Source organism: Urocitellus parryii, chromosome 9 (genome assembly GCF_045843805.1).
Source record: "Urocitellus parryii isolate mUroPar1 chromosome 9, mUroPar1.hap1, whole genome shotgun sequence".
Taxonomy (NCBI): Eukaryota; Metazoa; Chordata; class Mammalia; order Rodentia; family Sciuridae; genus Urocitellus; species Urocitellus parryii.
The window spans coordinates 53,120,974-53,148,120 of record NC_135539.1 but is presented as its reverse complement, the minus strand read 5'-3'; the positions used below and the strand labels follow the sequence as shown (position 1 = coordinate 53,148,120).

At 37.2% G+C, this 27,147-nt stretch overlaps 1 long non-coding RNA gene across 1 annotated transcript in view; it reads right to left on the bottom strand.

Annotated features, from left to right (window-relative positions):
- Positions 1 to 27,147, bottom strand: part of LOC113194190 (uncharacterized) — a 43,092-nt gene that overhangs the window by 14,339 nt on the left and 1,606 nt on the right. The window contains exon 2 of the long non-coding RNA XR_003302243.2: positions 18,196 to 18,400. This is a non-coding gene — a long non-coding RNA (uncharacterized LOC113194190). The remainder of the gene's footprint in view (positions 1 to 18,195; positions 18,401 to 27,147) is intronic.

The window sequence follows — 27,147 nt, the reverse complement described above, 5'->3', positions numbered from 1 at the left end:
GGAAATAATAACCTTCATCATGCAGGTTTTACTTGAGTATAATAATGGAAGACTACTTCAAAGTTATTGAAGAGCATTTCAGATGAGAAAAAAAATAGGTACATTGTTTTAATTTGTAATAAAAAGCCATGTAATATGCTTTTCAAAAAACATTATTACATGTGAATATTCTTCTTAGACATTGTCTTCAGCTTTCTCTGCCCAAAAGAAAATCAAATAAATTAGACCAGACCAAGCATTAATTGGTTGCCAAGATTCATTTTTGTAAAAATCATTTTGGAGTTGTAGATGTTCACAAAAAGACTAATTGCAAAGTGTTTTAAATTATAATTGTTGTGATTTAATTGTTCAAAACAATTTCCCCTTAGGATTATTTTTTCCAAGTCATTTATTTCACTTTACCAAATGACCTTTTAAGAAATTTCATAATAGGCATACTCTGTCAAGTCAAAATAGAAAATATGCAGATACACAGATATATGGGCACTGTAAGCTCTCCTTCCTCCTCCTTCTCTTCCTTCTCCTCCTCCATCTTCATCCTGATTTTTGTCTTCTTACTCTTCTTTCTCTTCTGCCTCTTCCTCTTCTTCCCTTTCACCTTATTAATCTTTTCTTCCTCTTCCTCTCTTCCTCCTCACTCCCCCGCCACAAAACCATGCAAAACCATGTATCATTTTAAATAATTTTAATAAAAAAGACACATAAAAAGTAAATAGCAGAAGTGCCACCTAAATTCCATCATGTTACCTTAGCTTCATATGAAAAAAAAATAGTGTATCTTAAAATAGTATCCTCAGTATTTAATATGCAAAAAAAAAATTAGTGTATTTTAAAATTGTATCCTCAGTACTTAATATGCAAAAAAGTCAAGGGATTTAAACATATATCATATATAATACTAAAATGTAATTTTAAATGCAATATATATATATATATATATATATATATGAATAATATATCTTTATGTTTCTTTTGCATAAATCTTTATTTTCCATTAGGCAGATCATTTTGTTTTTAAATTTTTAAATTTTTATTTTTTAGGTGTAGATGGACCAACACAATGCCTTTATTTTTATGTGGTGCTGAGGATCAAACCTGGGTCCTGCCCATGCTAGGCGAGCACTCTACAGCTGAGCCACAATCCCATCCCTTTTTTTAAATTTTTATTTTCAGTTAAGGATAGGATTTTGTCTTTAATCTCCCTTATTAGGAATCTTTAAAATCCCTGGAAGTTTTTTCTTTCCTTAAAGTACAACTTGGTAAAGTTCCTTTGTGTACAGACTGGTACCAAAGTCTATCAATAATCAAAATAAATATAGAGAAAAGAGAATTTAATCTAATATATTTACATATGTCTCATGTAAAAAGTTATGTTATTGATGTCTGAGTCCCTAAAATAGAGATGAGACTTGAAGACTTAGACTGGTTTGTTGCTTTATCTCCATATTCCAACAAGGGTCCACAGTTTTAACACAAAAATATGGACTATCTGGCTTTCCAATCTTAAATAAGCATTTTAAAAAAGTAACAATCATCACATTCCCCCATCCTTGCCAATATATGTATGAAGATTTGAATTTAGTGTCAACATACCTTGTGTACAAAACAGAGATATGAAAAACTGTGTATATATGTGTATTAAGAATTGTAATGCAAAAAAATAAAAGGAGTACATGTATAATGGCAAAAAAAAGTAATGATATTATCTGGAAAACAAATAATCTAAAACTGAGCTCATTAAACATTCTTTAATGGCCAGAAACTGGATTATTTAAACATAATTTACTCTCAATAATATTTGTTTTGTCTATATAATAGAAACAAAGTCTTATCTTTTAAATCAAGTCTTGTCTTGCTCTCTGGCCTTCAGGTGGTATAAGAGGGTGGTGACCAATACACAAAAGGACTCTTCTACCGAAGAAATAGAAATAAAGCATAGTAGCTGGTCATGGTGGTACACAACTGTAATTCCAGAAAGTTAGAAGGCTAAGGCAGGAGGACCACAAGTTTCTCGGCAACTTAGCAAGACCCTGTCTCAAAATAAAAAATAAAAAGGCCTGGGGATATAGCTAGGTGGTAAGTACACTGAGTTTATTCCCTGGTACCACAAAAAAAGAAAAGAAGAGATGGTAAACAGGTTAGCATGCTACTGTGGACTGAATGTTTGAACTCAATGCCACAGGCCCCGATGCCACAGTTCATTTGTTAAAGCCGTAGTCCCCAATATGATTTGAGCACTGCCATCATATTATAATGGAAAATTCCAAACCTGACTTCATGTGACAGGTCACAGTCAAAATACAAGTGCGCTAAAAATATGAAATAACCTTTGGAGTATGTGTATAAGATACATATGAAAGAAATGAATTTTGTCTTTAGACTTGAGTCCCATCCCCAAATTGAGTCCCATCCCCAAAATATCTCATTACATATATGCAAATGTTCCTAAATCAGAAAAAATCTGAAATTCAAAACACTTGGCTGGTCTTGAGCATTTCAGAGAAAGGGGATTCAACCTTCTCTGTATTTGGAGATGAAGCCTTTGAGAGGTAATTAAGTCAAGAGAGGGGAGTCCTCTTGATGGAATTCATAACCTCAGACAAAGAGAGAGGAGAGAACTTGCTTCCTCTCTGCCCTCAGTCATGTAAGAATATGAGAAGATGTCTGTTTATAAACCAGAAGGAAGGACTTCAATAAGAACCAATCATTCTGGCACTCTGATCTCAGAACCCCAGCATCCTAAACTATGAAAAATAAATATTTGTTGTTTGAGGTACCCAGTCCATGGCATTTGTTAGAGCAGTCCAAACTACAATGTATGCATTAGCTACTTTTCCAAAATATGTGGCCATTATGAGAATATGGAGGAAAGGTGAAAACACATGAGATGGAAGGGTTTTGTTATGGATTCAATTGTACCTCCCCCATTCATATGTTGAAGTTCTAACCCCTCAATGTGACTGTATTTGGCAATAGGGAGGAAATGACGGTTAAATGAGAACCTAAGAACACATTTCTAGTCTGATAAGGCTGCTTTTTTCATAAGAAGTAGAATAGATACCAGAGATGCCTCATGCTATGCATGGAGGAAAGGCCACAAGAAGACACAGTGAGAAAATGCCAGTCTACAAGCCAGGAGGAGAGTCCCCACCAGAGACCAATTTTGACATACTTTGATCTTGGATTTTTTGCCTGGAGGACTGTGAGAAAATTAATTTCTCTTGTGTGAAGCCACCCAGCCTGTGGTATTTTGTTAAGGCAGCATGAGCAAATAAATCAGGCTTAAAAAGTGTCTTCATCCACATGCTTGTGGAAGGTAAATGGGAAAAAAAAATAGATGAAACACATAGAGGGGAACAATAACTCACGAACAAGGTCCTAGAGGAGATGAGAGGTGATGGAGTCCGTACAAAAGTGGCTTCCACGAAATACACCTATCATTCTCGCATCCTTGAGACAGGGACTCAGAGGGCTTCATGAGCATTCTGACTTTTTGTATGCACAGTGTTTAAAAGACATTCCAAAACTGTACCTTTCCCCTTTTTTCAAAAGAAGAAAAGATTCATCTTCTAAAACTAAGCCTTCCACTTGTGCTCACAGTTTCAAAACTTCCAACAGGTTATACATCAGAACAATCACTATAGAGAGCGTTATGGAGGTTCCTCAAAAACACTAAAAATAGATCCACCATATGATCCAACTATCCCATGTCTGGGTATATATCCAAAGGAGATGAATCAGCATACTGAGGAGATATCTGTTGTCCCATGTTTATTGTGGCACTATTCACAGTTTCTAAGATAGGGGATCAACCTATCATCCATCAGTGGGTGAATGGACAAGAAAACTGTGGTAGATATAAACAGTGGAATATTCTTCAGCCAGGGGGAAAGAAGGACATCTTATCATCTGCAATAAAATGATGGATGCAAAAGATATAATGTTAAGTGGAATAAGTAAGGCACATAGTGGCAAATACCCCATATTCTTTCTCCTATGGGAATATAGCCTGAATGTAGAATAGTGATAACTAAGATTGGGAGGGAGGGTGGATAAAGAAAGGTTGGATCATGTGCCAAAACACAATTAGATAAAAGAAGTAAGTTCTGGTATTCTGGAGCACAGTGGGATGACTGTAGTTCACAATAACTCATTCTATATTTTATGAAGATCTAGAAGAAAGGAGTTTGAAACCCCCAAATATAAATGATAAGAAGATGGAAATACTAACTTTTGGTTCAATCCATGTTGTCCACGTGTTGGAATATTACACTGAACCCCATTGACATGTATGATTAATAAATGTTAATTAAAAGTGTGCTTTAATATACTTTCCATAACCCAAAGATTTCTCGCTCTTATCATTACCTTTCCAATCAGACTCCTCTCTATTTCCCCCCCAGCACCCAGTTCCAAAGACCCTAGTTTCAAGTCCAGCATTTTCCAGCCTCTGGTGACTTTCTATTATCATATCTTGCAAACAATTTCCCCTAGGATTTTTCATGGCATGAAAAAAATTAATTTAAACTAAGAAGGTTTTTTTTAAAAGTTTAGATCAACATATTATGAAAGATCATATTATAAAATTTATTGAATATAATCTTCCATAATATGTATTCTATGTATTAAAAGGTTTAGCTTTTTTCCATTTATTATGTGACACATACTGTTTGATTTACTTTAATTATGTAAGAAAAGGGATGGTTTAGTAATAAATTTCAAAATGATACTGTATGTGATTTGGGAGCTGATGTATATTAAAATGTAGATTAAAATTTAATTGCATGTGACATCATAAAGACTTGGCAACTTGAGTAGCTGATGTTTAGAATTCCTGTGTTTTGAAGTTTTAAAAAAAATCAACTGATTCATTTTTATACTTATTAAGTCTAATGATGATATGAAAGGGTTTTTTAGGCTGTTATTTTGCAAGCACTTTCCAAACAACATATTTTTATTAGATGAAAGCCAAATAAGATAAGATTAGTACTATATTTTTGTTCTTTTTTCCTGCTTATTTTTTAAGCATTTAAGACATCCTGATGAGCTTTATAAGAATTTTGATATCTGAGTTGTGGAGCTGATGAAAATGATCTTGAACTAAATTTCTAGAAATTTAAATACCATTTACTTAATACTTTATAATATCAGTATCCCTTACATTCTGTGTTAAAATAAAGTCCCTCTTTTTAGCCCCAATATGTGGCTGGGGAAAAAAAATTCACTAAAGGCTATATAAAGGTGGCAGCCAGTAACATTTGTCCAAGTAATTCTGATGTCCACAACTGTTGCACCTGCCCATTGGGGATGGGGTGTGAGACTCATGAATTGTTCTATCATTGCTCCCCTGGGACACCTTTTTCAATGATGGGTGTTTACAGATCACTGGTGAGAACACAGTGTCCTGGAGCAATGGACTTAAGCCAGCATTGAAGTCAACTGAAGGGATTGTTGAGACACAAGTCACTGGGCCACACCTCCTGAATTCTCTGATTCAGTGGATCTGGGGAAGGGCCCAACAATTGCATCTCTAATACTTCTCAGGAGCTTCTGATATTCCTGGTCTCAGAACCACACTCAGAGAACAGTACCACTCTCCTAGACTGTATTCCCCATTCATTTTCCAAGCTCCATGACTTCAATTTTTCTTTCTTTTTAGCACTCCTCACTCCATACTCCGAGTTCTACCTATTGAAATCCTACCTGTCCTTTAAGGCAAAATTCAATACCACTTCACCTGCCTAGCTCTTTATTCTCTCTAGAACTCCCCATCCTCTCTGCTGCAAGATGGCTAGTTTGCTGATTGCTTAGTGTGCATACTTGGAACTCAAGCTATAAGATAAACTCCAGGGAAAATGCTCAGAGAACAGAATGTACAAAATGCAGATCTTCTCTTTAAAGAGATTAATTTGCATATTTCACTCTTATTTGCTGACTTGGAAACTCCTTGATTGTAAAAACTATATTTTATTAATTTCTAAATCCCCCCAAAGAGCCCAGAGCATATCTATATATTTAATAGAGTTGCCTCTAGTTTTAATTGACTCACGAAAAATATTATTTACATATTCAACAAATACTTATTGGATGTGCTATGATGAAGGCAGACCTAATCTCAGCCCTCATAACACTACTGACAATCATGATGATTTATTGAGTATTTATTGTGTGCCAGGTGCTATACTAAGTGTTTTATATTGGCTTACTCATTTAAACCTTAAACAATTCTATATGGCAGGTATCATAATTACCATAATTTTGTATTGAGAAAGTCTAAATCATCATTCCAATTCACATACCTAGGGAAGAAAAGAAACCAGGATTTGAAGCCAAGGAAATCTGGTCCCAGAGTCATTTACCATGATGTTATAGCTGCAGAAATACAGTCTAGAAAGGGAGATGGCATTGAAGATAAATGAATTAAACATAATACCAATATGTACTGTGTATGAGAAGCACAGGATGCTGTGAACACTGTGTCATAGAAGGGGCAAATCCAGTTTGGGTGCAAAGTTTGGAAGAGCAGGATAGAGTATCAGAAAAAAATATTTTTAAAAATGATTTCTAAGCTAAAACATAAAGGATAGGCAGGAGTTCAAGTAGAGGAAAGAGTAAATTCAGAAAAAAGCACATTTAGTTGAAAAATGTTGTGAAATGTTTAAGGAATTCAATGATCACTTAAGTGCAGCAAAAGAGAAACACTAGGGCCACATCACTGAGGGACTTGGAGATGCCGTTAACAATTCTGAAATTCATCCTAAAAGCAATGAGAAGCTACTAAAGTTACCGGAGTAAGACAGTTGTTTTATTGGAAGGGTACAGATTAGAAAGAAACAAATATAAATGTGGGAGGTGGCTGATAGGCTACTACTCTAGCCCAAGCAAAAGTGGAAAGTCTCTCCTGTTAGGATTATGGCAGTGTAAACAGAGAGGAAATGAATGGACTTCAGTCAGATTCAAGAAAAAAACAAAACTCACTTTTAACTGCATATGAATGAAGTCTAAGCACCAACAAGGATGTAAATTTCTGTCTCACAGAGGGATGTGATGCAGAATGAATGAAAGAGTGGTTTTTAAATTGAAAACTGAAAGATGAAAAAGAATCAGCCCTGTAGGAATCTAAGAGAGAAATTCATAGGCAAAGTTAAGCAGCACATTCCAAAGCCCTGCTGTGGCAATGAGCTTGAGGAATGTAAAGAAGAGGTATCAGGCAGAATGGCTTGGGGATCGCCAGAGAGAGTGTGGAGGATGGCAGGAATGGGAGTCAGAGAGACAGGGCCTGGATTACCAGAGTCTCCGTAAACCAAGGCAAAGGGCAGAATTATTGTACGTGCAATGGGGATGTGTTCACTGCCCATTGCTGTAACTAAGTGCCTGAGAAAACCAACTTAAAGGAGGATGGATGTATTGGGGCTCATGGTTTCAGTTCATTTCAGCTGGCTCTATTGATTCTGGGTCTACAGTGAGCAAGCACACCACGATGGAGAGGCATGGCAGAGCAAAGCTGCTCACCTTATGGCTATAGATCTTTGGGGATCCAGATAAGAGCAATATCAGTGGTATGGTGGTGACTTCGATGAGGAGAGAATGTGGAGGAAGAGATGTTGACACGTTCTGTCCTAAAATGTGTGTGGTGAAAGCAAAAGAAGGAGCTTGAGAGTTGGAAAGGATATGGGAAATACAATGGCATGTTTTGGTGCCAGAGGAAATGGATGATGTAGGTTGGGCAGAGAGACAGCATAACTATAGGACTGAAGCCCTTGAGAAGGCCAGGAGGGGTGACAGAATTAGAGGGAATGGCTTTAGACAGGAGCAAGGGTAGTCCAACTGAGATTGGAAGTACACCACACATGGTTACAGATGCCATTGGGTTGTTCAGATTTTATGGATGGAAGATGAATTAATCATTTTTACTTCCTATTTTTATTTTTACAGTGAAGTATGAATTGAATAATCTGAGCAAGACGGGTACCTGAATATAGACAAGACAGAGAGTAAGAAGATTCACCATAGTCATATAAATTTGAAAACAACAACAATAACAACAACAGAGAAGTAAAATAGTAAAGCATAACAATGTCCAGTAAAGACTGTGGTTATTAATTTAAGCGAAACCAGCCGGCACAATTATGTGATGTTTCTCAAAACATCTTCAGCAGTTTGGGTGACAGCATGGGATAGACAGAGAATTGGTTGAAATGGGAATGGAGATACGCCAGGCAAGTGAAAAGAAGAGAGGAGGGGCAAAAAAATGATGGAAGTGAAATTGATGATGAGCTATGGAAATTAAGGAGTGTTTTGTTAGCTCTTTCATCACTGTGACCAAAATATCTAACAAGAGTCACAGTAGAGGAAGAAAAGTTTATTTGGGGCTCAATTTCAGAGGTTCAGTTCACAGATGGCTGACTCCAGTGCTTTGAACCCAAGGTGAGGCAGCATCATGGGTGAAGGGCCCAGAACTGCTCAGCTCGTGGGGAGGTCAGGAAGCAGAGATAAAGACAAGGGGCAAGGGGACACAGGGAAGATGCACCTTCAGGGCATGCCCCTAGTGACCCTACCTCCTTCAACCACTTATCTGCAGTTACCACCCAGTTAGTCCACTCAAACTAGGATTGACTAATTTATAGATCTCAGAATCTAACCATTTCACCTCTGAATAGTCCTGCACTAAGAGGAGCTTTTGGGGGACACCTCATATCCAAACCATAGCAGAGATGATGAGGAAAGAAGGAAGGGAATTAATAGATTTAAAATCCTGATAACATTTAAAAATTGCTGGTGTAGGGCCAGGCACAGTAGGTGCATGCCTGTAATCCCAGCGGCTTGCAAGGCTGAGGCAGGAGGATCATGAATTCAAAACCAGCCTCAGCAAAAGCAAAGCGCTAAGCAACTCAGTGAGACCCTGTCTCTTAAATAAAATACAAAAAAAACCCCCAAAAATTGGGCTGGTAATGTGGCTCAGTGGTTGAGTGCCCCTGAGTTCAATCTCTGATACCTGACCCCCATTCTGGCCCCCACTAAAAACAAAGAATTGCTGGCCTGGGATTCTAGAGTTAGATCACTTATCCTGCATTTTAGGACAGAAGCAGTTTTCAAAGTTTATGTGGCCAAATGTATTCACTAGTCAGAATTTTTTACATTTCACAAAATAAATATGGTGCCTATGCCTTTTGTTACATAACACTCTGGTGAGGTTCAGGGTACTTCCTTCTAATCAAATTAGTATTCCTATAGCAACATCATGCATTTGCACACTGAGTAGGATAAATAAAGACTAGTAATAGACTCACAATAAAATCAGGTCAGTTGCTGTGCCAAACATGTTCAGATATGGTCAGGCTTAGCTTCTGAATGACTGGCCCATAAATATATAAACAAATGAATAAATAAATACACGTGTCAGAGAGCTTTGAATGTAGCGAGTGTAGACAGGTCATGAATATGACAACTCTCTTTACCCTGACTCATTTTATTTTCATTTTTAAATTTCCCCTTCTTTTCTCTTTTTCTCCTTCAAGAGATTTCACACACTCCCTAAGGAAGAGACCCATAATGTTCAAACAATAGGCATAATTTTAATGTGCTTTTTCTCTGAATGTCACACGTTTATTGTGGCTCATCCAGAGGAATCAAAACCCACTTCCAAGTTTTACACACAACTTGTGAAAGACTTAACCTTCTGGAAAATATGTGAACAAATGTAGATTCACTGAGGTGGGAAGGAATGGAGGACATTCTCCCAGAGAATGGCAGCACTGGACTGGTCCTGAGGTCAGCCCCAATCCTCTGGTTTATATTTTTAGGGAGCATCCACCCAACAGCTGTGCCTCAATCATCTTAGAGATGCTCTCTCCCACTCACTGCCCTAAGTTAGTGAATCATAATAAAAAATTAGAGTTGAATGTGCTAGGAAATGTACATTATACTCCATTGTGCAGCTCTGTGATTATTGTACTGTGTATGCCGGTCCACAGATTGACTGAAAACTAGGTTAAACAGAGTTGTGGCTAATCCTGGACTCCATCCAGCATGCAGATGAATGGGATGAGCCTGATATTTTGGCAAAACCAGGGCTATCACTAACTACACTGGGCAAGTGAACTGAGGGGTAAGTAGAAGAATCAGTTGAGTGAAACTTTAGCAAGTTAATGAATGTGGCAAGATTGTTTGGAACAGTTGCTTAGGATGGGCTATTTAAAAAGAAAGAAAGAACACCAGAAAACTAACTCTCTACATCCTTAAGTTTTAGCAATGTTTCCAAGGAACTGATGAAAGTGTTATCTTTCTTTTTAATTTACTGAAGTGAATATATTTTTCTTTGAGAATTATTTTAGCTTAAGATTCTGCCATAAAGATGAAGCTCAATGGTACAACATCTGCCTAGTATGTGTGAGTATCTGGTTCAAGTCCCAGCACTGCAAAATAATAATAATAATAATAATAACAATAACAACAACAACAATAACAAAACTCTTGAGCCACCAGAGAACCAGTCTTTGCAATGATGGTCCAGTTAGAGTTTAATTTTTCACAAATATGGCATAATAAATTCCATTATATGTAATTATAATTCACCAATTAAAATAATTCAAAAGAAAGAAAATATAAAACAACAAAAAATTAATTTTCCAGGTTGGGGCATATCTCAGTTGTAGAGTAAATATTTATCATGTGTGAGTTCTTGGGTTAAATCCCCAGCACCAAAACAAAACAAACAACTGTATTTCAAAAATTTTATAATTTACCAGGCACGGTAGTGCAGCAGCTTGGGAGGGTAAGGCAGGAGGATCAAAAATTCAAAGCCAGCCTCAGCAACTTGTGTGAGATCCTCAGCAACATAGTGAGATTATACATCTAAATAAAAAATTAAAAAGGGCTGAGCATGTGGCTCACTGGTGAAGCACCCCTAAGTTCAATCTCTGATACAAAAAATAATAATAATTTTTTGAAAAGCTTAAGGAAACCATACACTTAATTATGATAAGCCTAAGTAGTTAGTTAGCAGTGCAATTATATTCCTGACAAAGTACCTCCCCGATGGGAGAGAGTAAACAAAGATAGAAAGACAGAAGACAGGGACATCCAGAGTGAAGTGCAACTGGACACAACATTTAGGTAGAAGTAATGGGAGGAAAGAACAGAAATGCCTAGCACTGCCCAGTTTTGAGGCTCTTATATGCAAGCCTGAGGAATTAGAATTTAGCTGGTTTGCAAAAGCAATGCTATTGAACAGGTTTTGACTAGGAAAATGGCATTACATATTTACATAGCTTTTCCATAAAACTCAAACCACTTCACATTCTTTTCTCATTAAATATGTCTATGGCTGTAGGGTAACATCAAGTTAATTTGAGTGTTTGTCCTAGTGTTCATTGAATTCCACGACCTGGAATCTATAAATTAGTGTGCCGGTGACTCAAATTCTCTGAACTTCATTTATGAGTAATATGTAAGTGGGGATAATAATGTTAATCTTATAAAGTCCCTGCAAGGATCAAATGAGAGAATATATAAACCACATTTAGTAGTAGATGGCACAAAGTAGATGCTTATTATAAATCAGCTCTCCTCCCAGGCCTTCCATTAATTAGGATGATACTATCAGAAATGAAATATCCTCCTTTTTTATTTCTTTTTTTTTTCTACTGAGGATTGAACACAGGGTCTCACACTTACTAGGCAAGTACTTTAAAAGCACCTTCTTTTATTTTAAGACAGGATCTTGCTAAGTTGCCCAGGCTGAATTCAAATTTGTGATCCTCTGCCCCAATCTCCCAAGTATCTGATATTACAGGCAAGCACCACCATACCCAACCCTTTCCCTTATTTCTTTTATTCAAGGTAACAAATTTATACATAGCACTTGGCTAGGGTCTAGGATGCAGAGACAGGAAGATTAGGCCTATTTTCTAAAAAATTCTGCAATGTCATAAAGGAAGCAGAAATCATATCAATCATCAGAACACCAATTAAGAAGGAGAATTAACAAAATACTGGAGAGCAGAGAGTTGGGGGACTAAGCCCAGCCAGTGGGTCTGGGAAGATTTGGCAGGAGAGCTGATAGTGTAGTTGGTCTTTAAAGAATGAAGAGTCTCAACTTGTGAACACATAACAAAGGCATGTTCCTAAAAGAAGAGGAGGCTCTGGGTGAGCTAGCACTGGATGGTTCTCGAAAGAACAGAAGACCAGGCTGTTCAAGAATGCATTTGTCCCACAGTGGGTGTGAAGTTTATCCTGTACCCAGGGAGAAACCACTAAAGATGTTCCAGGAGATTTGTGAAACAAAAGTAGGAGAAGAGGGGAGACAGTGAAGAAAACAGGGACATCCACAGACATTTCCACATTTTCAGTTTTGATTACAATTTTAATGAAAATTATAATCAACATGAAGATATCAAGGATAAAAGTTAGGACAAGTGGATTGAAGAATGAGGGGAGATTATTTGGATTTGAATAGACTGTGGCCCATTGAAATAAAAATATGAAATGGGAGTTCAGTTGAAAGATCATGATGAATTGAGGAATCAGAGAGAGTAGGTGGGAGTTGAAGCCCAGGAAATGACCAAGTTCAACCAGGAGAGTTTAGAGGGGTAAGAAAAGAGGGCTAAGGGTGGAATTACAGAGATCACTGTGAAACAAAATGAAAATGAGAGATAGAGGGAGAGAGAGAGAGAAATGGAGAGAAAGACATGATATCAATAATACAGTTGGAAAAAGAACTAGGAAAAAGAATGTCTGGGAAGCCAGAAAAGACCAGCTGTGCTTTAAGCAGAAAGAAGGTCAAAACATATTTAGGGGAAAAAATAAAACTCACTATATTCCTTTTATAGTCACTTAAAAAACAAGACAAAATGTCTTTTTGAATTTTTTCTTTATGTCTTATTATGTATTGGTTCCAAATAGAAAAACAATTCCTGAAGAGAATATTAGCCTCCCTCACTCTTAGTTCTAAAGGCACCAGCTAGTCTTTCTGTGTCTCCTGTTTTATAACATAATCAATCTCATTTAATGACATAAGATACATTTTCCTCAAACTCTAAAGAACCCTAGGTTACTCCTTGTTGCTTATAGGACAAAGTATAAACTTTTTTGGCATCAATGATCATTCTTATGCAAGTTACAATCTCATATTCTCTTCTAGAAATATTTCTATTGTCTACTCACTGTCACCAAACAAACCCTAAGCATCTATGCCTAAAATAGTTTACTGACATTTGACATAATTCCCTCTAGCCTACAAATGGAAGCAAACCAACTCTGCCATGTCAATTCCCACACATCCCAGAAGCCTCTTTCCTACTAACAGTATACTCTGCTTTTCTAGGCCCATCCATGGCTTCTAGCCTGATAGTAACTCCTAAATAACCTTTGGAAACATTTCTAGACCTCAGTTTTCTCATCAGCAAGTTGAGATAATTTTTACAGTTCTCAGATGCCAACATCATTTTATCTTATATGCTACAGTACATTCATAGCTGAAGAGATAGGACTTTCTAAAGCAGAACAGAACCATGGTATTGTGTTTCTACATGGATGTGCATGCACACACCCACACTGACACAGCATTCCAGTAAGGAATGAAACTGAATATGTTCCAAAGAACTTGATGTGCTAACACTAGGAATTCACCAATGACCATGGATTTGTGAAAGAGCACACATGCGGGGGCGGAATGATGGTTACAGTTGTGGGTCAACTGAAGAGTTTCACAAAATTAGAAGCCAAATTTCAGAACAAACTTGAACTTTGGAAAAACACTACCAATAAAATGACCACCTATTATCTGACATAGGTGACCTCTTGAGACTCAAGTCATGTTGCTCCCTCTCTTGTGCACTTCCCCATCCTGAGGTACAGTATCTTCTCAAGTGTTTCTGAGTGTGTCCACTACAGTTTCTGTTTCACCCCCTGAATTCTCTCTTTTTCTGGGGGATCATTATCCTTTCTGTTGCTTTTCTTTCAACAGCAGGTTTCTCTCAAATGTGTGGCAATCCACATTTTCCCCTTCACACTTAGTAAATAAGAAAGTTGTTTATGTGTCTGTCTTTCATATAACAAAATCTTTGAGGGGTAGGGCAGTTTTTTATTTGCCTTTTTTTTTTTTTTGACTGAAACATCTCACAAACTTGGGAATATTTAGAACATAATAATCGAGTCACTTTTTCAATTTGGAGTAAAGGTAACATTAAAAAATGAGGAGGACTGAGTCAGTTATGAAATCCTATTTTGTGACCAATAGTTGAACAGTTCTATCATTAATCACGCAAATGGAAAGGTTTCACCTGAAAAAGAGCAAGCAGAAGGAAGGAGGGGAATGGAGACTTTAAATGTAAAAGTCAAATAGTGATTGACTGTTGCAAATACCATTAACATGAGATGTACTTGTTCCATATCAAGCACCATTCTGAAAATTCAACATGTAATTCACCCAACCCAAAAGGTAGATAACAATTTTGTTTTGCCATTTTACACACATGAAATTAAAAGTAAAAAACATTTAAGTAACTTGCTTGAGACCACACTGTTGTAATTGGTAAAGCCAAATGTGTTATCCAGACTACTTCTAAAATAGTCATTTAGCCCCTGCAGACCTAACAATTATGCATTAGAGACTTTAGAATTTAGAACTGGGAGGAATTTATTAGCAATTAGAATTTTCCTATGATGACTTATAAGATTAAATGGCAAGAATGTCAGGAATGCATATTTTCAATGGTCAAGAAGTTACTCCATCAAGATCTCCAAATTCAGGAATGTTTGACAGTGGCTTTGAATTCATTTGTGTATCTGTTCTTTTCAAAAGAAATGTAAAATTCTTGGAGGTATTGAGAAAGCCATAGAGTTTTTCATGTTCTTTCCATATTGTTCCATGTACATAAGTAGGCAAAATATTTGTTGGTTAATTTTGAAATACTTTCCACTGGCAAGCCTTTTAGAACAGGGTCGATTATCTCTCCTCTGTGATGTTGAGCATGAAGGCAACGGAACAGATTGATGACTTCTAAAGCTCCCTTCTAGGGCTGTGATTTGGTAGGGAACAAAAATAGACAGGAAAAAGCACCAACATCCTTATGTCCTTCTGTGGCACAGTTGGAAAGTGCTATGCCAGGATTTCTGATTTTAAAGGTTGTTTAAAAAAAAAAAAGAAAGAGAGAAAGATAAAATGAAGTTCTGAGCAATTCTCAAAATGGCTTATTGATCATGTCATCCAGGTCTTCTAAACTCCATCCTGGACATAAGAAATATCAAGTTGGTGTTTGGCAAAGGAGCTGGCCTTTCTGATGGCCTCAAGGAAGGATATAAAAGTCATAACAGCAAGCTGTCTAAATATTTCTAAACTATAGCATTCAAAGATAAGACAAGAGAAGCAATCATAAAGATTTCACCAAACAGTTGTCAGTAATAACACAACTGAAAAATTAAAGCAGGATTGGGGGTAATAGTTTCCAAATATCTGCTAGAGTGTTGAGAATACTTTGAAATGATGATTTTTGCCTCCAAATAATGGTGATTTGATATTACAAACAGCACAATATAATAATTTTCAAGCAAAAACTATATGGGTCACTTAGCAATTGACTTTATACTTGAATGCATTATTGTTCTATTTTTTAAGGCTAAGTGAAATATTTCTGAGTCATGAAAGGAAGCATATAGGATAATGATAATAGCCCTCCAAATCTATGCTTGACAATTTAAAAAGAGTTTGTTGTACATAACCATTTTCATCCAGAAGCAAAAACACGAAAACATGATTTGAAGAAAAGAGATATATGTGCCCTTATTTTTAGGGGAAAATGATGAGAGTACATCAAGTCTTTGAAAGCATCAAATGATCCAATAATATGAAATGTGGTTGATTTAAAAGTCATAATTTGGACCTCATTGAATAAGACAGGCCCTAACTTCTAAATAAGCCATGTATAAATTAGAATCAATTGCTCCTTAACAACTGCCCTCCCTAGTCCCCAAAACCTTTTCACACCCATCACAGATACCCAGTGCCTATAACCCTCTTCAAATCAATGAGCTCAGTTGTTAGGGCCGCTCCCGTCAGGAGTTATGCACACTGTTGGCCCCCTATCTAGCTATCACTTTATAGACCAACTATTGAGGACATTCCTCCTTGCAATCCCATGAGAGCAAGCCAGTTGACAAAGAAAAAATTTCAAAACCTACCCCCATCAGTACCCAGTTGACTTGCTTCCTTACCCCTCTTTAAAAAAAAAAATAACTAGGGTCAAGGTCATAAGAGATCTGACAGCTCAGAGCTGCCAATAATTAAAGGTCAGCTATGTGTGAGTCTAAAATATCTTAATAAACTGTCCTATTTGGCCTATCCTTTGTGATGTCATTGCTGTGGGAAACCATATACAGTTCTAACCAACTGATTTTGGAACAGATACCTAAATTCCTAGGCCAGGGACCAGGCATAATAATCATCTACCAAAATAAGCAGCAGAAGCTTAAATTATGGAATTGAAAATATTCCACTGGGAAAGAAGAAAAACTAAAATATTGAGAGTGTATATTTAATAGTTGTAGTTATAGAAGGAGAAAACCCATGGGCCAAAGAAAAAAGAAAAAGAAATTAAGAAGGCTTTTAGGTGAAACTAGTAGCAAATAATGATGTCCTGAGAACACCTATAACATAATTATATTTCAGTCAGTTGATCCCAGAATCCTCGAGGCTTCAGAAATCAAGTTATTGAGAGTATAGTATCTTTTGTATTGAGAATGTCCTCTTTGTTTTAGGCTAAAACTATTGTCAACACAGCATGTTGACAACAAACAAAAAGAAAAGAAAAGCAAGCAAGCAAACAAACAAATACCTCTCTTAGTCCATCCTTTAAAAGAAAAATGCTGGGGGTGGGGATTGAGGGGGTGGGGAATAACAAGGCCTAGTCTCAATACTGATCTGGCTGGAATTGAAAAGGACATAATAAAGGTCACAATTGTATAGAACATGTGAACTCAACACTAAAGGATTTGGAAGCTGTGTGACTTTAACTTAATACTGTAAAATGTTTGTGCTTAATTATGAAAGCCTTTGGGGGCTCTTCCTGTTCCCCCTTCAAATGCAGGGAGTCATTGGTAATAAAAATTACCTGGTCGTGATTAAGAAAGACATGCGTTAGAGGCCAACCAAGGTCCAACATGGTTCTAACAAATTACAACTGAGCCTCTATTTTAGGGCAGCAGGATATCACTCTGGGGGATTTTTCCATCAGCCAAAGTACACCTACCTGAACCTTTGTAGATGTGACCTTCAATTAAGGCAACGATTTCCTCATTACCCATTTTCTACAGGTTTATTTTATAGAGATACTCCCAGGGAGCATGAAATGGGAAAACTCAGAAAGAATAAGAAAAGGGATCTTAAACGCAGAATAGTCATTACAGCCTCAGGAGGAAGAGGTGGAATGTTTGAGAGTCTTTATAAAACTTTATTTTATTTATGCTGTTTTCCAAGGACAACTTCTACTAACTGATGTGGTTGTCAAAATTACAGCTAATATATCTTTTGTCAGATAGATGAAGAAGCTCCACTCTGGCTCTCCTCTTGTGTGTTAGAACAGCATGTGGCTGAGGAATATTTTTATGTTAGCAACAAGATCCACCTGCTGGATTTCATAATATTGAGAATGTTTGCTATGGCCACAGCTTAATCAGTATGAGCCCATCCAATATCTGTGTGAAGAATCAAAAATTGCCCCAAAGCCTTCTTTATCAAAAGCAGGGTACTCTCTATGTAGAGCTTCCAACCTCACGAGCAAGTTGGCTATTAAGTCTAAGATTGGTCTGAAAAATACTCTGAAAAAAATAATATACCTCTGCTACCAAAGCTAGAGATAATATAAAATGAGGGCCACCACCAAAACGTGTTATTCTTTGTCTGCTGTTTAATCTAACACCAACAGTGCTTTGTTCCTGGTCTTCTGATCAAACTTGGGAGTGAAGAAGCAGAAACCTAGATCATGGCACATTCTATTTTCATTAACAGTATTCACAGAGGCATGATGCTCCCAGTAACACAACACATGATCAGAGAAACAAAGAGCAATGTCTGTGGTTTGACCCATATCTTTTCAATAAATCTTTTTCTTAAAAGTTTCAATTTAGTTAATTTCCAAAGATTCTTCATGAAATAAATGCTCCTATTTCTCTGTTGAATAGTAATACTTACCGACTTACCTTATACTTAAAAGTACTCAGGCCGGGAAGAGTTCTGGTGAGGGTTTCTGCATGTTCTCTGTAGATTCTTTGTTTCTTTTATGGTCTTGGTCATTTTCTGTCACTCCTCTAATAGTGCTTTATTTTGTTATCATATTTTTTGACATACTGTCAACTCTCAGTATATTGGACACGGTCTCCATGGTTCACTTCAGAACTTCATGGTCTGTGTTAGAAACACATACAATTCAGAAAGAAAATATACTTAGAAGATTTCAAATATCAGAGAGAGTCAGTGTCGGTGAGAGCTACCCCATGTACATCCTGGTATTGTACTCCACATATTCAGGGACTCCACAATATTGGATTTTTTTTAACTGCTCACCAAACAGTGGAATTATTCAATTTTACATCTGAAAAGGTTCTGAAAGATCATTTAATTCAACACCTGTATTTTATAGATGAAAACACTGGAAAAAAAACCACTGGAAGCCCAACAGAATGAAGTAAATTGCAAATCTATAGTTTTATGTTGCTTCAACATCCACTTGGAATGTAAGTTGGATTTCTCATACCAGAAGCAGGGCTTAGTCACTTTGACTTAATTTCCAGCTCTCTGCTTACTCCTTGTTCTTCAAGGTGATTGATCCAGAGATCTACCTTATGCATCCACCTCCTAGTGACCACCTTTCCATAGAATAGTTAAATGCAACCTATGATATTACCCTACAGATTCTCTCATCCCAAATAGACTGCACATATATGCTACAGTGACCTCCTCTCAATCACTGTGGGCCTACACAGAACTCGTGCCTGCCCACTCTACACCTGACAGTTGAAATACCTTGCGGGAAACCTGATGGAGTAATGCCCTGGACTTCAATAAAGGCTGTGGCATGCAGGCCTCTCCTCTTTCTCTTGTTCTCTGCCTACTGGTAGAGCATGCATTTGTATCCTTGACATTTTTCTCCTTCCCAATTGTCTTATGAGTCATGCTGCCCTCTTCCCTCTGGGACCTGTGAGTAATAAAACGCTTCTGTTATTTCATGTGTTTTGTTGAGTCGTCCTCTCTGTGTCTCATCTGACTGTCACTCCTGAACCTAACATTCTCTCTAATCAGGGTCCTTCCAGAAAAATGGTTATTCTTGGAAGGAATAAACTGAACATAGAACAAATAATAGCCATGGGAACATCTACCAGGATAAACCAGTTTTCTATGAGAGAGAAGAATGCTTAAAGGTCAGATATTTAGACATTAGGCTGTCTACCAGATAACGAAATATCTTGTGAAAACCACATATAAATATTCAGAAGCACCACCCCTGGAACCCTACCAAGGGCAGGCCTGCTCCAGGAGATTCTGCAAGACCAAATTAGAGGAAATACAACAAAACAACATGATCAGAATTGCATGGTCAGAGTTGCAGGAGGGCAGGAAGTGGACTCCCAGCACAGTGCTCTGAAAGTAGGTTGTGCTTTCTGCTCTCCACTTTCATAGATGCGATTCCTTGATAATGTTCCCATCCCCATTGAAGCACGAATTTTAAAATTTCAAAAAAGGTCACATTTGCAAAAGAATAAACTACACCACAGATGTGTGTGGGCCTATTTCAAATATATCTCAATATAGTCAAGTAATTCTTTTGTTTCAATAGTTAACATATCTCAAGAAAACATATCTCATTGGCTGAAAAACAGGTCATTCGAAGTCTTTACTTTTACAATTTTATTTCTGCTATTTGGTGAACTTCACTGGGAGTCCACCAATTGTGGTCCATTCAAAACACTTGTTGAAGAAAATTTACCTATTTTATAAATGATTATTAAGCCATAACTGCGTGGAAATCTCCCCAATCTTCATTTTTTCCTTCAAAGATAGTTTAAAATTTCAGAGTTCAATGGTATGCTCCAACATGAGTATTTATAATTGTAATCTAGTATCCTTATAAAAATTTTCTAGAAATCTCCTTGCCTCTAAAAATGGGTTACGTATTGCACTTTCCAGCGATAAATTTCTTCAAAGGCCTTTGTGAGGAGACAGAGAGGAGAATAATAATGAAGACTATACACCAAAAAGAAAATGAAATTTTAAAAATTCACTGCTGTCTGCTTTATAATTTTACTGACAATTGATCCTGAATGAAGTACTAGCTTCAAATATCATAGGTTCATACTATTTGGATTTTTTTTATTTTAAAAAACACTAAAAACAAAGCAAAATCAAACTCAGCCTATGAATGCTAACCATAATAAAAACTAAGAACCAAAAGTTTTATATATTCTCACTTGAAAAAAAAAAACAACTAATGATAATAAAGAGAGCGGCCGATGAATTGTGGACTGTTGTGTCTATTGACAGTCTGGCATCCCTTCCCATTTCTTCTGGTAACAAAATTCAAATTTTAATTTTTTCTTAGATGCCTCTCTGCAGTCTGTCTACCATGCATTCTCATGGCCACATCCAGGTGGGCTGATCAGAGTAACCCCCATCTATCTGAACAACTGACTGGTCCAGGAACAGACACATAATCCATAACTCAAGTGGAGTAAGTCAGAATTTTATTAAAGGTAATTACATATTCTGGGGAAGAAACCATCTTGTCCCCCTAATCCTTTCTTTATGATCATGGCTTTGAAGGACCACTTAAGCATGGAGCTGTCCTTAATCCTTTGACATGGTCCCGGAGAGCACTTCCTTGAGATGGAAACCAACTCAGAAGAAAACACGAATGATGTTGTGCTAACTGGCATCAGTTGAACCTTTGGCTCCAGCTATGCATGAAGCCAGTCTATTCCTTGGTTTCCCAGTCATGACCATCAAACCACTTCACTGTTTAAGCTAATCCAGGTTATGCCTCCTGCTGTGCAGCCAACAAACCCTGACACTACTCAATCATGTATCCTGGAATTTTTAACACACTCCCTCTGAAATGTGAAAGTTGCTCCACATATTTGCATAATAATAGGAATTCACTTGACATAATCAGAACAAATATCAAATACAGAAAATCAGATTTGATGAACCTAAGATGAATAACTGTTTTGAAACTCAAAGTGGATATTCTCAAACGAAGGTCCTAAGAGTCTTAGAAATCAATGAGACAGGAGTTTGTTGTGGCAGACAACATTAAATTGGAGTATGTTTGAGTAAATTTGAGTTTGAGTTAAATTTGAGTATGTTTGGCTACATCTAGTCCATGCCTCAACATAATTACTAAACTTGTGAAATCACAAAGGGGTTTATATTTGCAGGAAAAAAAAAAAGAGCTACATTGGAGAACGTGATTTTGTACAACAGGCTAGACAAAATAGCACCGTATGAATTTAAGGATGCCATCTGACCTCATAAAGTACAAACTAATGGAAATTCCTGTAAATTTTCAAGAAGATAAACCAATTGTGTTATTTAGCTTTATTTTATCATAGTTTTAACGTCACCTACAGACCCAAATTCAAAACATTCATTTCTCATAATTTATTCCATCACAGAATTGCTGCATTGGAACTCTCCATAAGCCTCAGTTCAGTTCTCCCACTTGTGGCATGAGGGGAAGAAACAATGACTTCAGAGGATGGTAAACCCCAGGTCTGTTTCGAACTCTGTGAATGAAAATTAAAATTCAAAAGTCCCAATATGTGCTTGCTTTTTTTTTTTGCTGTGCATTTAAAAATGCAAACTGATATATTTTGCTTTATCACTTGTCACATTACAACTTTACTATCTCAACTTTTACATTTCTGTTCTTTTCAGTAGCTGCAAGTAATATTTATACTGGAAAAATCAAGAAAAAAAATGTTCATGAGTATTTTTTTTTTACCAAACATTTTTCCTTGCTGTCTGCATTACGATGTATCATCCCTGCTGGACTGTTTATATCATCATTTAAGAAAGAGGAAAATGTGCCTGCCAAAAAGTAACCTACTGTATTAACAGGCTGAAGGCTTCTAAAATATAAAAGCTCCAAAAAGAAACTTCTTGAAATATAAAATTCCTGTTCTGTTATGCATGACTTCCTTGGTATAATCTGAATATGAGGTATCCACCCCCAAAGTTCCTGTATTACAGAACTGTTCAGAGGTGAAAAGATTAGATTATGAGAATTTTAACCTAATCAGTGGATTAATCTGTGTGATGGATTAATAATTTGAAAAGTCTACTGTAGTCAGCAGTAACTGTAGGCAGGCGGGTTGTAGCTAGAGGAAGTGGATCACTGGGGGTGTGCCCTGGAGATTATCTTCCTTGTTCCCCTAGTTCCTCTCCTCACCCTCTGCTTCCTGGCCACCATGAACAGAGCACCGTTTCTCTGTCATCTCTTCTGCCACCATGTTCTGCCTTACCTTGGGCCTGCAGCAACCAAGTAGGTGAACTAAGAACTGGATCTCTGAACCTGTTAGCCAAAATACACTTTCCTTCTCTACATTGTTCTTTTCAGGTCTTTTGGTCACAGAGATAAAAAGGCTGATTAAAATAGGGGCTACATAGAAATTAGTACCAAGAAGTGAGATTGTTGCTGTGACTAACCTGACCATGTGTTTCAGAAGCTTTTGGAACTAGTTTGTGGGAGGAGTTTGGAAAAGTTTGGATATATAGGCCTGAGAAGTCTTAGAATGTTGCAAGCAGAGCTTAATAGATAATTCTGGTGGGAGTTCAGAAGACTAAAATGCCAATAGGAATGTAGATAGTAAAGACAGTCCTCATGAAGGTTCAGATGGGAAAGGACTGCATTGGGAATTGGACTAGAGGCCATTTATGTTATATTCTGGCAAAATTTATCTTTTGTGTATAGTAATTAATCTGGCAGAGGAAATTTCAAAGCAGCACAACATTTAGTCAGTGGCATGGATATTGTCATCAACTTTCAGCCAGATTTACTGTGATAACCAGAAGCAAAGAGCAAATGAGAAGGATTTTTAAAACTTGCTGCTTGGCAAAAAAAAAAAAAAGCAAGTAAATTGGGAACAAAGAAGGTATGGTTGTTAAAGTGATCACAGCCACTAAAGAGATGACAAGTACTTTTCACAGAGATAATATGAAAGACTGAAGGGATCTCAAGAACTGGTAAGACCAAAACCTTGCAGTCTCAATGGGTAAAAGTAAAATTTCTTTCAGAAAAGACTATGGGGGCACCCTACTCCCATGGGTGGGAGTGTCCTAGGAAGTTGTTTCACTGTGCTCAGCCACCAAAACATTCAGAGGCCATTGCTACCATACTCCCAGGGAACCCAGCTGCTGCTCAAGCTGGTGACAGAAATTGGCTTCATCCACATGGTACTGGTTCTGCAGGAATGCAAGATGTTGGAACTGGGTCATGGAGCCTTCCACCAAGATTTAAAAGGAAGGTTTGGGAAGCCAGACAAAGAATAACAGGATCAGCATCCCTGCAGACTGCCCCTGAGAGTGTGATGCATGAATTTGTAAAGGTGAAAGAGAAGCTAGAATGGAAGCCCCAAGAATTAAGAGATGCCAGTAATGTGCACTATCTGTTGAGGAAAGCTGTGGGCTCTGAAGAAAGCCCAGCTAAGAGAGAGGCCATGTGTGCTACAATGGCAAGGCTAAAGTATGGACTGACTGTGGAGATGACATCTTACCACTGTGTGTTCCAGGAGCTATAAGATGGATTAATAATTTGAAAGGACAATTATATTAGCTAGTAACTCTAAACCGATGGGTGAGGCTAGAAGAGGTTGGTCACTGGGCACGTTTCCTTGGGGATTTATCTTGTTTGCCCAGCTGGTTTTCAGTCTCGTTTTAGTATCATCCTTTCTTCTATACCCCTGTTTCTCACTTTTGGAATGGAAATGTTTACTCTGTGCTATTTATATTTGGATATATGTAAATAACTTTTGATTTTTACAGAGTCTCATAGCCAAGAGTTTACGTTGAGTCTCACATGAGACTTTGGACCTGGACTTTGGGGCAATGATGGAACAGTTAAGACTATGTGAATTCTTGGAGATGGCCTAAATGCATTTTGCATTGTGAGATTAGACATGAGCTTTTTGAAGCTGGGTGGAATGTTATGTTTTAGATATGAGGTGCCCCTCCTCAAAGCTCCTGTATTAATACAGAAACATTCTGAGGTGAGGTGATTAGATTATAAGATCTGTGACCTAATCAATGGCTTAGTCCATTTGATGGATTAATAATTTGAAAGGACAATTATATTGGGTAGTAACTCTAGGTACATGGGTGAGGCTAGAAGAGGTTGGTCACTGCGGGTATTTCCTTGGGATTTTATCTTGTGTCCCTTGCTGCCCTCTCCCCACCCCACTTCCTGGCCACAATGCGTGCAGCAGCACTCCTCTACCATTCTTCACCATGATTGGACCCAGAGCAATGGAGCAAGGCTGATCATGATGTAATCCCCCAAAACTGTGAGCCAAACTAAACTTCTCCTCCTCTAAGTTGTTCTTGTGAGGTGTTTGGGTTACAGCAAGTCCATTGAAACAATGTATTGTGTGGATGAAAATCAACCAACGTTAATTTATCACCTCTTACATAGGAGGAAAGCACTGTGAAAATCTGATGGTTTAACATAATTAATTGAAGGGAAAAAAGCTTTATTGAAAAGAATGCCCACTGAAAACCTAACCAAATCCTTAGACTGAATCATCAGGGCCAGAAATCATATAACAATTTTTAAAAAGTCATATGTACCCATGAAAATGTGTGCAATAATGATGCTGAATCTACCACTGGAGAAGTACTTTAGTTCTATTTTGCATCAATTGTACAAATAAAATTAATATATGGATGTCTGGTATAGGTTATAGAGAAAAAAAACTTTAATTCTCCCTTGGATATTTCTGGGCAGATAAAGAACAAGGAAAAGAATGGGGAGAGAAAGACATTTTTATTGCAAAGAGTTATTTGGGGGACACGTTCCCTGTACATCAATTGATATGTTCATTAATTTGTTGTAAATAATTGTTAGAGAAATTCCTTGTCTAAAAAATACATTTCCTGAAACTCTAATTTGAAGCCTTAAAGCTGAAATAATACCATTAATATTATTATTCCTGCTTCATTATGAGTTAAGCAGATGTTTGTGAATTGCATGAAAAACTAGTCAACTTTTCTAGGAAGATATGTTCTACCCAAAATGTGCCACAAACTCAACTTTAAACTTAGAAAATTATCAAAACAACATTGACTGGACTGGACAGTTTCTACTCAGTTGGTAGAGTGCTTGCCTCACATGCACAAGGTCTGGGGTTCAATCCCCAGCATCACCAAAAAAAAAAAAAAAAAATTGACAATGGCTTCTGTGGCGAGCTTGGTCTTTCCTGTCAATATTCACTGCCCACTGGAGACCTTCAGCACCTTTCCTCTATCCTTCCTTTCATACATGATGTACTTCACTGGGAAAATGGAAGAGTATAGAGAAATTGCCCTCAACTAAAATAAGAAACCTACTTAGAATTATACCCATCAGTTCTCCTTTCCTATTGCTGCAACAGAGAGATGCTTGTATCTTTTTGCATTCATTCATCTGGGCTTCAGATTGCATACACTCTTGCCTTCTCAGGCTATTTACACCCTGATTATCTTTACTGTGCTTTAATCTCAACATTTCCCTAAACTGGACTCTACCTATCAATGTTTAAGAATGTTCAAAAGGACCCCATCTTAAAAACAAGCAAAAAATTAACCTCCCTTCACATTTATTCTTCCCAAAACTATTGTCTATTTCCTCCGTAGAAACTTCCAGAGCAAATTTTCTCCGTGCATTGTCTTTATTTCTTTGCTTTCCACTGATTCCTTAGTGCGTTCTAATCTGGCCTCTAATCCTGCTCCTCCTTCACTCTGCTGAAATGACTCTTGGTAAAATCAGCTCTCAGTAACCATCACACCATTAAGTACAATTGCATTTTAGTCCTCATCCAGCCAGAACTCTCAATGTTATTTGCTATGATTTAGATCCAAAATATCCTCCACAGGCCCATTTGCTAAAGGCTTGGTCACCAGCTGTGGCACTACTAGCAGGTAGTAGAACCTTGGAGGTGAGGTCCAGTAGGAGGAAGTTAGATGTGCCCTAAAGAAGATATTGGGACTCCAGCCCCTTCCTGTCTCTCTTTTTGCTACCGTGTACCATGAGGTGAAAGGTCTCCTCCCTCATCCACCCATGATATACTGTGCCACCAAAGCAATGCAGCCAAGTGACCATGGACTTAAACTATCAGCTTAAATAAAACTTTACTCCCTTTAAGTTGACTGATTCAGGTATTTTTATCACAAGGATGGAAAGCTGATCAGCACAGTACTCAATTTTTGTCCAGTACTTCCTTTTGGAAATTCCCCTTCCAAAACCTTCTTCCACTGTACCTTGTCTATGTGAAAGTTATCACTACACATCCAGTTACAAAAACTTGAATCTTAAGGGTCATCTTTGACAACCCCCTTTCATTGGCATGTTCACCTTTATCCTATTACTTCTATTTCCTAAATGCACATAGAATGCACCCTTTTCTAATCTGCACTGCCATAGTCCTTGTTCAAGCTCTTATTTAGATTCTACTGTTGCTACTTCATAATTAGTCTCCTCACTTCTTCCCTTGATCCACTCATAACCCATTCTCTACACAATAGCCAGACTCATCTAATAAAAATACAACAAAATTAAATTATTTTAGGATAAATTAAAGAGTTCTTAACTGTGCTTTTGAAGACTTCGTTTGATATATATATTCCTAATTTTCAATTCCCTGGAGCTCCTGGGCTCTGAAACAAGCAAATATATATATATATATATATATATATATATATATATATATATATATATGTGTGTGTGTGTGTGTGTGTGTGTGTGTGTGTGTGTGTGTATTGGTGCTGGGGATTGAACCCAGGGCCTTTTGTATGGGAGGCAAGCACTCTACCAACTTAGCTACATCCCCAGCCCCTTCATTTGATATTTTTAAAATTATTTTATTAACTTCTTTCAAGACTCCTTAAAATCTAGTTCTCAATTTACA